The sequence below is a fragment of the Amblyraja radiata genome, chromosome 10 (assembly GCF_010909765.2).
Source record: "Amblyraja radiata isolate CabotCenter1 chromosome 10, sAmbRad1.1.pri, whole genome shotgun sequence".
NCBI classification, from domain to species: Eukaryota; Metazoa; Chordata; class Chondrichthyes; order Rajiformes; family Rajidae; genus Amblyraja; species Amblyraja radiata.
The window spans coordinates 10,549,945-10,563,131 of NC_045965.1; the positions used below are offsets into that span (position 1 = coordinate 10,549,945).

The 13,187-nt window shown below is 44.5% G+C and overlaps 1 protein-coding gene and 1 long non-coding RNA gene across 2 annotated transcripts in view; both read right to left on the reverse strand.

Moving 5' to 3' along the window:
• cdc73 (cell division cycle 73) overlaps positions 1-13,187 on the reverse strand; it is a 275,800-nt gene that overhangs the window by 154,421 nt on the left and 108,192 nt on the right. The gene's annotated exons all lie outside the window — the stretch shown is intronic.
• LOC116977503 lies at positions 2,880-5,018 on the reverse strand. The gene is made up of 2 exons (XR_004413232.1): positions 4,973-5,018; positions 2,880-2,986 (listed from the first exon to the last, which is right to left on the reverse strand). It is a non-coding gene; the product is annotated as an uncharacterized LOC116977503 (long non-coding RNA).

The window sequence follows — 13,187 nt, forward strand, 5'->3', positions numbered from 1 at the left end:
TTTATTGTCATTGCACATAAGTGCAACGAGATTTGGTTTGCAGCTTCCATCCGATGTCATAACTTAAATAACTGATAAAATTTAGATTTAGATACCCCGAGAACATGGTTTGGAAAAAGAACATTAAAACAGTAAAACAGTCAAAACAGACTAACGTGCAGATGTGTCTGTGCGACGTGACCATCCGAGGGAGACAGTCCATGGGGGTGGGGGGGCACTCAGCAGGGCCGGTTCAGAGCCGTTATAGCTCTGGGAATGAAGCTGTTCCTGAGTCTGGAGGTGCGGGCGTAGAAGGCCTTGTAACGTCTGCCGGAGGGAAGTAGTTCGAACAGTCCATTACAAGGGTGTGAGGAGTCTTTATTGATGCTGACGGCCTTCCTGAGGCACCGTGTGTGGTAGATGCCCTCCAAGGCTGGTAGCGGTGTCCCGATAATCTTCTGCGCTCTGTGGACGATGCGCTGAAGAGCCCTGACCCAAAAGCCTACCTATCTATGTTCTCCAGAGATGCTGCCTGACATGCTGAGTTATTCCAGCGAAGATAGATACAAAAGGCTGGAATAAGTTCAGTGGCTCTGGAGAAAATAAATGGGTGACATTTCAGGTCGAGACCCTTCTTCAGACTGAGAGTCAGCGGAGAGGGAAACTAGAGGTATGAAAAGGTGCAAAACAAATGAGAGCCAGCACAGATGACCAAGGAGCCAACAATGGTCCATTATTGGCTGTGGAAAAGGTGATAACGAGGGGACACAGACACTAAAACCAGCAGGATGTCAAGTGTGGGTGAGGGACAGAGATAGAGGGAATGCAAGGGTTACCTGAAATTAGAGTAATCAGTATTGCAATAAAGTGCTGCATGCCTTTTTTTTTGGTAAAACAGCATCAGCTGCTCCCTGTATATATATCCCCAATAACGAGAAGGCTTTGCTTTCTCAGCTACCTGCCACTCTAAGGGGAAAAAAGTGCATTTTGCAGCACCTTTCACAAACATTTGGAAGGGAAGGAAGTATCTTCAAACTGCAGTCACTATTGTAACACAGATCAAAGATTTGCCTTAATTTCCCTGAACTTTACCTTTACCTGTCTTGGATACAGCAGTTTATCCACTACCTTCAGGGATTCCATACCAGCTATACGGATATAAATTGCCCTGTCAACTACTGTAATCATCGTGACAAAAAAATCAAATCAGGTCGGGCACCCTGTAAAATCAACGCTGACTCCCTTTTCAACCGAGCGTGGAGTGATTGAGTGCCTTATCCCCAAGTATCAGCTTCAGTAATCTCCTACAAAAGCTGCACGGCTAACTGCCCCATTTATTTCTTGGGGTCCCTCTCGCATTTTTCTTACGCAGTAGCATGACATGCACAATTTCCCCAATCTAAATGGGTCTCAAATCCAGAACAACAAGATTACAGTAAGAACGTCTGCAATGTCCTCACTCCATTCTTTAAACCCCCAACATGGAGTGACCATCTGATAGTGGAGATCTGTCACTTTACCCATTATTGTCTGATGTTTGGTATACATTCATTTTGGACTACTGTCAATAATGATGCAGTTTAATTTTCAATTTCAGCTTATATTTCTACTTCCAATGCCTGCGTTAACAACCTTCAAGGGATTTAAAATGTGCTTAATCTTTTCTTTACTCCAACTTTAAAAGTTGCAGAGAAACAAAGAACTGCAAATGCTGGTTTATACCAAAGATAGATATGCAGAGTGCTGGAGTAACACAGCGGGTCAGACAGCATCTTTGGAGATAAAAGATAGGTGACGTTTCGGGTTGCGACCCTTCAGTTTGAAAGTAAGGGGGTGGGGGACGACCAGGACAAAGCAGGGCCACAGCAACAGATTACCTCAGGCAAGGTGGTTCCTTTGATACACCTTGCAACGTTCTCTTCATACTTTTTCTAGCTCCTACTATCATTAAAAAAAAATCACCTTAAACTGCTCTTTGCAACTCTGCAGAGTTTCTGCTATTCTTTCTGAGGAAGGGACTCGAACCGAAACATCACCCATTCCTTCTCTCCAGTAATTAGTAACTAATTGAGTAACTAATAATAAGGCATGGTGTACAGTACATTCAGAAAGTATTCAGACCCCTTCACTTTTTCCACATTTTGTTACGTTACAGCCTTATTTTAAAAGGGATTGAATTCTTTTTTTTGCTACACCATCTACATCAAACTGCACACAATACCCCAGAATGAAGAAGTGAGAAGTAGTGTTTAGATATTTTTGCAAAGTAATTAAACAGAAATAACTGAAATATCACATTTACATAAATATTCAGACCCTCAAAAGTGTCCGTAGACCTCCGAGACAGGATTGTGTCGAGACACAAATCTGGGGAAGGGTATAAAACAATTTCTGCAGCATTGCAGGTCCCAAAGAGCATGGTGGCCTCCGTCATTCTTAATGGAAGAACTTTGGAACCACCAGGGCTCTTCATAGAGCTGGCTGCCCGGCCTAACTGAGCAATCGGGGGAGAAGGGCCTTGGTCAGGGAGGTGACCAAGAACCCGATGGTCACTCCGACAGAGCTCCAGAGTTCCTCTGTGGAGATGGGAGAACCTTCCAGAAGGACAACTATATCTGCAGCACTCCACCAATCAGGCCTTTATGGTAGAGTGGCCAGACGGAAGCCACTCCTCAGTAAAAGGCACATGACAGCCCGCTTGGAGTTTGCCAAAAGGCACCTAAAGGACTCTCAGACCATGAGAAACAAGATTCACTGGTCTGATGAAACTAAGATTGAACCCTTGGCCTGAATGCCAAGCATCACATCTGGAGGAAGCCAGGCACCGCTCATCACCTGGCCAATACCATACCTATGGAGAAGCATGGTGGTGGCAGCATCATGCTGTGGGGATGTTTTTTAGCGGCAGGAATTGGGAGACTAGTCAGCATCAAGGGAAAGATGAACGGAGCAAAGTACAGAGAGATCCTTGATGAAAACCTGCTCCAGAGTGTTCTGGACCTCAGACCTTCACCTTCCAACAGGACAACAACCCTAAGCACACAGCCAAGACAACGCAGGAGTGGCCTTGTGACAAGGTTGTGAATGTCCTTGAGTGGCCCAGCCTGAGCCCGGACTTGAACCCGATCGAACATCTCTAGAGGGACCTGAAAATAGCTGTGCATCGATGGCTCCCCATCTAACCTGACAGAGCTTGAGAGAATCTGCAGAGAAGTTTGAGAAAAATTACCCAAATACAGGTGTGCCAAGCTTGTAGCGTCATACCCAAGAAGACTTGAGGCTGTAATCACTGCCAAAGGTGCCTCAACAAAGAACTGAGTAAAGGGTCTGAATACTTATATAAATATGATATTTCAGTTATTTCTTCTTTATTACTTTGCAAAATGTCTAAACACCCGTTTTTGTTCTTTTATTATGGGGTAATGTGTGCAGAATGATGACAAAAAAAAAGAATTTAATCAATTTTAGAATAAGGCTGTAACGTAACAAAGTGTGGAAAAAGTGAAGGGGTCTGAATATTTTCTGAATGCACGTTAACAGAGCAGTGCGTTGAAAGAGTTAATCGCTATTATATCGTTTGCTGCCATATTTAACCCTTCCTGTAATGAAAGAGCGAATTGCTATTGCATTGCTTGCTGGGATGCTTGACCGGATTTTTGTGGCTTTACTTTTGGGTTTTTTAGACAAGCTTTCTGGTTGAAGTGTTCAATCAGATAAGAGAGGCCCAGCTAGGGGAACTAACTGATAATGGAACAAGACACCAGCTACCACAGAAAAACAGCTCATTGTTAGGACTGGACGTGTCCTCTTGGAACTATGGTTAATGTCTTTGGAATGCTTGGTTTTAAGCAAAAGGTGAAAACCAACTCCATATTTGGACTTACACAAAATTGCTGGGGAAACTCAGCGGGTGCAGCAGCATCTATGGAGCGAAGGAAATAGGCGACGTTTCGGGCCGAAACCCTTCCTCAGACTGATGGGGGGTGGGGAAAGAAAGAAGGAAAAAGGGAGGAGGAGGAGGAGCCCGAGGACGGGCGGATGGGAGGGTGGGAGGAGACAGCTAGAGGGTTAAGGAAGGGGAGGAGACAGCACAGGCTAGCCAAATTGGGAGAATTCAATGTTAATGCCATAAGGACGCAAGGACCCCAGACGGAATATGAGGTGCTGTTCCTCCAATTTCCGCTGTTGCTCACTCTGGCAATGGAGGAGACCCAGGACAGAGAGGTCGGATTGGGAATGGGAGGGGGAGTTGAAGTGCTGAGCCACCTTAGCTGTCTCCTCCCACCCTCCCATCCGCCCGCCCTCGGGCTCCTCCTCCTCCTCCCTTTTTCCTTCTTTCTTTCCCCATCCCCCATCAGTCTGAGGAAGGGTTTCGGCCCGAAACGTCGCCTATTTCCTTCGCTCCATAGATGCTGCTGCACCCGCTGAGTTTCCCCAGCAATTTTGTGTACCTTCGATATTCCAGCATCTGCAGTTCCCTTTTGAACTCCATATTTGGGCTTGGCTGGTGCTTCTTGGGACAGTACCTAATGCCCCTGATATTCTGTGTAGGTGATTCTTGTTGTATAAAAGACCCCAGGATTCTGTGTTAATTTGAGCGGTATTTTTGGATACTTCTGGACTGTAGCATCTCCAGCCACTCCCGTCTGACGTAAAAGTAAAGCTTGTATGGTCTACCTTAACTCATTGAATTTGTCTGTTTTTTTAAGAAGTGAACCTTATCAGCATGGAGGGCAAGTATCTCGAGGGCTAGGTAGGAAAGAGCCGTGTGGGAGAGAAAGTGTGAGTTTCCGCATCAAAAGTCTTCCGCAGGGAGTCTTCGGCAAGGAGGCAGGGGGGGGCAGGAGGTAAAGGTACAGTCCGCTATTGTTTGTGATTCTTGTGCTTTTTCATTCTTGGTTTAGTGCAGCAGTGAAGGCAGGTAGAATAGTGCAAAGCACAGAGTACAAAGTACTTGATTAAAACCTGCTCCAGAGCATTTTGGACCTCAGACTGGGGCGGAGGTTCACCTTCCAACAGGACAACGACCCTAAGCACACAGCCAAGACAACGCAAGAGTGGCTTTGTGACAAGTCTGTGAATGTCCTTGAGTGGCCCAGCCAGAGCCTGGACTTGAACCCGACCGAACATCTCTGGAGGGACCTGAAAATAGTTGTGCATTGACGCTCCCCATCCAACCTGACAGAGCTTGAGAGGATCTGCAGAGAAGAATGGGAGAAATTACCCAAATACAGGTGTGCCAAGCTTGTAGCATCATACCCAAGTAGACTTGAGGCTGTAATCGCTGCCAAAGGTGCCTCAACAAAATACTGAGTAAAGGGTCTGAATACTTATGTAAATATGATATTTCAGTTATTTCTTCTTTATTACTTTGCAAAATGTCTAAACACCCGTTTTTGTTCTTTTATTATGGGGTAATGTGTGCAGAATGATGACAAAAAAAAAGAATTTAATCAATTTTAGAATAAGGCTGTAACGTAACAAAGTGTGGAAAAAGTGAAGGGGTCTGAATATTTTCTGAATGCACGTTAACAGAGCAGTGCGTTGAAAGAGTTAATCGCTATTATATCGTTTGCTGCCATATTTAACCCTTCCTGTAATGAAAGAGCGAATTGCTATTGCATTGCTTGCTGGGATGCTTGACCGGATTTTTGTGGCTTTACTTTTGGGTTTTTTAGACAAGCTTTCTGGTTGAAGTGTTCAATCAGATAAGAGAGGCCCAGCTAGGGGAACTAACTGCAGATATAGGGGAACTAACTGATAATGGAACAAGACACCAGCTACCACAGAAAAACAGCTCATTGTTAGGACTGGACGTGTCCTCTTGGAACTATGGTTAATGTCTTTGGAATGCTTGGTTTTAAGCAAAAGATGAAAACCAACTCCATATTTGGACTTGGCTGGTGCTTCTTGGGACAGTACCTAATGCCCCTGATATTCTGTGTAGGTGATTCATGTTGTATAAAAGACCCCAGGATTCTGTGTTAATTTGAGCGGTATTTTTGGATACTTCTGGACTGTAGCATCTCCAGCCACTCCCGTCTGACGTAAAAGTAAAGCTTGTATGGTCTACCTTAACTCATTGAATTTGTCTGTTTTTTTAAGAAGTGAACCTTATCAGCATGGAGGGAAAGTATCTCGAGGGCTAGGTAGGAAAGAGCCGTGTGGGAGAGAAAGTGTGAGTTTCCGCATCAAAAGTCTTCCGCAGGGAGTCTTCGGCAAGGAGGCAGGGGGGTGCAGGAGGTAAAGGTACAGTCCGCTATTGTTTGTGAAAATAATTTAATCAATTTTAGAATAAGGCTGTAACGTAACAAAGTGTGGAAAAAGTGAAGGGGTCTGAATACTTTCTGAATGCACGGTAACAGAGCAGTCGTATGGAGGGGAAGTGTCTCGTGGCATGGGGAGGAAGTGACGTGTGGGAGGGGAAAGTGTGAGTTCCCACATCAAAAGTCTTCCGCAGGTAGTCTTCGGCAAGGAAGCAGAGCAAGGCAGAGGGGGGCAGGAGGTAAAGGTACAGTCCGCTATCGTTTGTGATTCTTGGGCTTTTTCATTCTTGGTTTAGTGCAGCAGTGATGGCAGGTAGAATAGTGCAATGTACCACCTGCAGGATTTGGGGAGCCAGGGAAACCTCTGGAGTACCCGACCTTCACACTGTGGGGATTGTGTCCAGTGCAACTCCTTACAGGCCGAACTGGAGCTGCAGCTGGACGGCCCCAGGATGAACCGGGAGATTGAGAGCTTCATAAATAAAAATTATAGCAAGATGGCCACGCCTAAGGTACAGGAAGTGAGTAGGTGGGTGACCACGTGGGAAGGTGACCCCTGTGGCCACTCCCCTTTAAAACAAGTGGACCCTTTTGGATACTGTCAAGGGGAGGCTGCAGTGGCAGGCATGGGTATGGAACTGAGCCTGGCACTGAGGTACAGCGGGGAAGGCTGATGTCAGGCAGAGCCACAGTGATAGGAGTCTCATTCGTTAGGAGGTGGGCAGGAGATTCTGCGGCAGCAGTCGACACTCCAGGATGGTGTGCTGCCTCCCTGGTGCCAGATCCAGGACGTCTCAGAGAGGCTGCATGACATTCTCAAGGGGGAGGGCGAGCAGCCAGAAGTCGTTGTGCATGTTGGCAGAGATGATATAGATACGAAAAGGGATGAGGTCCAGCATAATGATTAAAGGGAGTTTTCAGCAAAAACCCAATGTGTATTATTTCTCCTCTGCTTTTACAGTGGAGAAATAATACATTGGGGATAGACACAAAAAGCTCAGCGGGCTGGGCAGCATCTCTGGGGAGAGGGAATGGCTAACGTTTTGGGTCAAGATCCTTCTTCAGGCTGGTTAGGGATAAGGAAAACAAGAAATATAGACAGAGATGTGGAGAGATAAAGAACAATGAATGAAAGATATGCAAAAAAGTAACGATGATAAAGGAAACGGGCCATTGTAAGCTGTTTGTAGGATGAAAATGAGAAGCGAGTGCGACTTGGATGGGGGAGGGATAGAGAGAGAGGGAATGCCGGGGCTACCTGAAGTGAGAGAAATCAATATTCATACCACTGGGCTGTAAGCAGCCCAAACAAAATATGAGATGCTGTTCCTCCAATTTGTGTTTAGCCTCACTCTGACAATGGAGGAGACCGAGGACAGAAAGGTCAGTGTAGGAATGGGAAGGAGAATTAAAGTGTCCAACAAACGGGAGATCAGGTTGGTTCACGAGGGCTGCGTTTATATTCTGCGCATGTGCGGTTTAAGATTTTTTAAAAGCCGACTGGCTGCCTACCCTAAGTATTCACTCATGGCACGTGCCTGAATATGACTCATTTATTATTACATATTTATATTTCAGTGAAAATTGTTCCCAATTGGGCCCCGCATCTCCTAAGGCCGGTCCTGACCATCTGCCCATCCCTCGCTGGCATTGTCCTCCCCCTTCTCTCTTCTAACTTCCCCCTGCCCCCCCCCCCCCCCCCCCCCGCCCACAATTAGTTTGAAGACGAGCCCAACCAAAAATGCAGCCTCAAAACATGAACATCATGTTCTCCAGAGATGCTGCCTAACCTGCTGAGTTACTCCAGCGCTGTTTTAAAAAAATATAAACCAGCATCTGCAGTTCGTTGAATCTACAGAAATACTGTTAATTTGGCAAATGACTTTTGAACTACTGAGGTAGAGTCATACAGCATAGACAGCTGGCCTTTCACCCCAACTTGTCCATGCCGACAAGATGCCCCTTCTAAGCTAGTCCCATTTGCCTAAGTTTGGTTCTAAACTTGAACGTGCAGCAACAGGAAAAAAAATGCTAATTTAACAATGAAATGATTAACAGCATTGCTATAGGAGAAATAACAATGATATAGATTTTTTGAATAGCAGCGATGTTTATTTAATTATATAGATAAATGACGGGATAAAAAAACATCTACAGGATTACTCGGGGCTGAATGGCCTAATTCTGCTCCTATGTCTTAAAAAGAACTATAGCATAGCTTATATAATGTGTTCATATCCAGATGACAACTTGAATGCACAACCTCCAAATAAAAGAGACAGATTCTGAATGGCGTATTTGGCTGTCAAAAAATACAAATGTTCCAAATTCAGAACGGACACTTAACATTTAGCACCTGGGAAAGGAGGAGTCTTCCCAACTCATTTTACTTGATTTGTTGATGAAAGAATGGAATTTAAAGGGTTCAAATTTAAATGATTTAGGCGTGAAGGTACACAGTTCCTTGGAAGTGGCATCACATGTAGATAGGGTGGCCAAGAAGGCTTTTGGTACATTGGCCTTCATCAGTCAGGGTATTGAGTATAGAAGTTGGGATGTTATGTTACAGTTGTACAACATGTTGGTGAGCCCACATTTGGAGTATTATGTTCAGTTTTGGTCACCCTGCTATGGGAAAGGTGTTGTTAAGCGTGCAGGGAAGATTTACAAAGCTGTTGCCAGGACTTGAGGGGTTGAGCGATTGTGAGAAGTTGGGCAGGCTGGGACATTATTCCCTGAAGCACAGGAAGATGAGGGGGGGATCTTGATCATGAGTAAAAGATCATGAGGGGATTAAATAGGGTGAATGCACAGACTTTTTTACTCAAGAGTAGGGAAATCAAGAACCAGAGAATGCAGGTTTAAGGTGAAAGGGAACCTTAACCAGTAGGTCAGACAGCATCTGAGGAGAAAGAAATAGTTCATGTTTCAGGTTGAAGATAAAGAGTCTTCGACCCAAAATGTCGGCTGTTTATCTTGCCACAGGTGCTGACTGACCTGCTGAGTTTTTCCAGCATTTTCTGTTTTGAATTACAGGTCCCATCAGTTTATGGTAGAGTTATCAGGGCCTTGTTACACTGCTAGTCATTTTTTGGAGTTGTATTGGTGTTGCAGTCAACTAATTTGATGGTGAAAAACATTGTGTCTTGAGGACTCCTCTCAAATGCAGAAAGTCTCTCATAACATGGTGTAAAGAAACAGCAGAATAATAGCACCCACCCTTTGTATCAGGAATGGGAGCAATGCTGTTTGGTATGAAGGTGATTCAGAACTACCCGTTCAACCCGTTTCAGTATGGAAATTGAAATACAGTGCATTAACTAATCTGGAATTTTACTAATGAAAATATCTTCTGCTTAACCAGGGCTGCCAAATCTCAAGCTTTGTACTCATATATAGTGCATGGGCCGCGGGTGTTGGAGAGCCAGGGCTGAGGGAGGGATGGAAGCAGAAGCAGACGCAGCGGCGGGGACAGATGCGGGAAGCCGGGGCTGGCTAGTGTTTGCCGGGCTGGCGAGGCACTCGCTGCAGCTCCGGCCATGGAGCAGCCTCAGTGAAAGAGTCCCGGGCTGTCGGAGGCGTCGGAAGCGTGCACCGCTGCCGTGAGAGTCTTGGAGGTTGGAGAAATAATCCTGCTTGCCTGCTAGATTTTCACTTTCTATAACTGGCGGAAAAATGTTCCCAATGTTGGGGGAGTTCAGAACCAGGGGTCACAGTTTAAGAATAAAGGGTAGGCCAGTTAGGACTGAGATGAGGACAAACTTTCTTCGCGCAGAGAGTTGTGAATCTGTGGAATTCTCTGCCACAGAAGGCAGTGCAGGCCAATTCACTGGATGTTTTCAAGAGAGAGTTACATTTAGTTCTTGGGGCTAATGAAATCAAGGGATATGGGGAAAAAAACAGGAAAGAGGTACTGATTTTAGATGAATAGCCATGATCATATTGAATGACAGTGCTGGATCGAAGGGCCGATGGCCTATTCCTGCACCTATTTTCTATGTTTCTATGCTTGAGTATATGGCAATAAAACTCGATCACTTGATTTTGAAGCATTCATGCATGGTGGAGGTATAATGTAGTCATAGAGTGATACAGTGTGAAAACAGGCCCTTCGGTGCAACTTGCCCACACCCACCAACATGTCTCAGCTACGCCACCTGCTTTTGGTCCATACCTCCAAACCTGTCCGATCCTTGTATCAGTCTAACTGTTTCTTAAATGTTGAGATGGTCCCTGCCTCAACTAGCTCCTCTGCCAGCTTGTTCCATACACCCACCACCCTTAGTGTGGAAAAAGTTACCCCTTAAAAAGTTACCTCTTAAAAATACATCAAATTTTAAAAAGTCCCTACCGTGGGAGGGGGGGGGGACATCCCCCTTTGACACACTCTACCCACTCGGTTGCTCCACTCCCTCGCCGGGTACCCCCAAGGCCAGTGATCAGTGATCGCTCAGCCTCCCCATTTTCAAAAACGCTCCGCGGCCCCTGGTTCAGACGGAGAACACTGCCAGATGTGAGCGGGGAACTGAAGCCAGTTGTCCGTGACATCTGGATCCCAATGCTCAGTGTTTCAAGTTTCGGAGTTGGCTAATGTTATTGATTTGTAATTAGTTGACAAAACCTTAATTTATTAATCTGGAATATCCAGGGGGGTGGGATAAGTGTAATATTAAAATGACATGCAAGGTGTCAGGCTGTCAGTCACAACATACAGCCCCGAAAACCCATTATTTCTGTCAGTTAAATATTGGGAAGGCAGCACTATTGTCATTTGCCACTCAACTATTATGTTTGTTTACCTCACTGACTATTTCTAATCCCCCACCCCCACCCTAATTGCTTTGACAGGTTGAATAGAAATTTCCCCAATCTCATTGTTTTATTAATTGAACAAGTAGATGAACATCCTCAAAGAGTGTAATTAGATGGAAACTGATTCAGATGCGACATTTAAGAGGTTATTCAAAGAAGGGGCATATCTTAAAGGAATGACAGAGATACTTGCAGGGGAATGTGTGAGGAGATTATTATTTGTCTTTAGTTTTAGCTTGCACCAGGACATCTGAAGATTCAAAGTTCAATATAGTAATTGTGCTGATACTGATCCCAGTCAACCACGTAATGAATATCATCCATTCCGGAGGTTTTACTTTTATGATGCCATTTAAACTTCACTTGGATTACAATCACTTCAATGTAAAAGTAATTGGGAATAGGGAGCATTGGAACAAAAATTTGCCCTCGGTACATATTGACTGGAATATAAAAATGTATGCATGTTGGTAGGTGCTATCAAAACAAAGATCTTTTTATCATTGTTGTGTTATGAATACCACAGAAAATATTATGTACTCTCAAGATCACATTTAATAGAATAATATTGCTTAAATATATAGTTATTAGACTGCATTTCGGAAAAGTCCCAGCTGAGAGGAAGACAGCAAAATACTGAAAATATTGGGAGTGAAAATGACTTCAGGACGGTTTGTTAGGAAAATGAAGGAAATGGTAACAGAATACTTATACAGCTGAGTGAGTATAATTTTATGGATGAGAAATTGTGTTCAACCAATTGATTACTTCTTTGACAAAGTAACTAGCTTGTTAGATAACAAGGAAGCCAATGGATGTAGCAAATTTTGTTATACATAATTTGGTCTGTGAAGTGCCCCATAAAAGATTACCACATTAGATAAGCACCTGTGGACTTGAACATAATAGGTTAAGTCCAGGGGATCAGATATGGGGCTTTATGAGTGGGCCAGATATATTGTCAGTGCAGAGGGGCTAGGAGCAAAGCCAAGTGTGCATCCAGAGTCAAGGTCTGGAATAGTACTAGGTGTGCAGTCAAAGCTGGGACAATGGAAGTGTTCAGCACTGGGAACCTAAGCAGGTAAGCAGCTATGATCAAGGTAGAATAGGGGGCCTAAGTCTGGACTCAGGGTCAGGAATGAGAGAAGGTACGCAACTGGAGTCAGGGTCAGGAGTAGTACCAGGTGTGTAGTGAGACCCAGGTTGGTCAACATGGGCCAAGTGTTTGATTATAATCTGATTTCCATACAGGAATATACTAAGATCATTCATGTGCTGCACCTGTTGATCAGAGCCTGGTTCTCCTGTGGAATGTAATTAGTAATGTAATTTAGTCTAACCTTATTCATAGCTAATCCAATTCAAAGCATATATATTGGATTCAAGTGTAAGTTAAAAGACTCGCTACAATATGTACCATATTGTACAATTTTAAGCTGAAAAATGCAGAAGCTCCGTACCAATGGGAGGGGAGGGGGGAGGGGGAGGGGGAGGGGGGGGGGGGGGGGGGGGGGGGAGAGGGGGCACCCTCCTCTCGCCCCCCCCCCCCTCCCGGTTGCTATATCTCACTCCCAACTCTCACCCAATGTTGGCAGCCCTGGCTTAACCCTGGTTTATATTATGGGTTGCTTTAACTTAATTACAGCAATAGTGACCATGACATTAATAAAATTGGTATAAAACCCCACCCCCCAATTAACAAAATAAATATCTACCCCTTACCCAATCTGGCCTTTATGCAACTACAGACATAAAGCAATAGTATTGATTCTTGACTACCATCGAGTAGGGCCGAAGGGCCTGTATCCAAGATATACGACGATGACTCTGTGGCCATTTGAGCTTGCTAAATCTCCACCTACGGGAGTACCTTCACCTCAAATTTCATTGGAAATTAAAATGCTTACAAGAGTCTACATTTTATTTTCTCCATTTATTCCAATTCAATGCCCGTGAGGGAAAAAACTAAATCGCTGTGCAATTACAAAAATCAATCCCTGCATATCCTGAAATCTTTCAGTTGTGAAAGGGTTACACATTACTGTAGGGAATGGGTGGTGACTTTTCTCCCTCCCATCGAATATGCCCTGTTTAAAACCATATTTTCTTTTAAAGAGGTTATACTGGTTA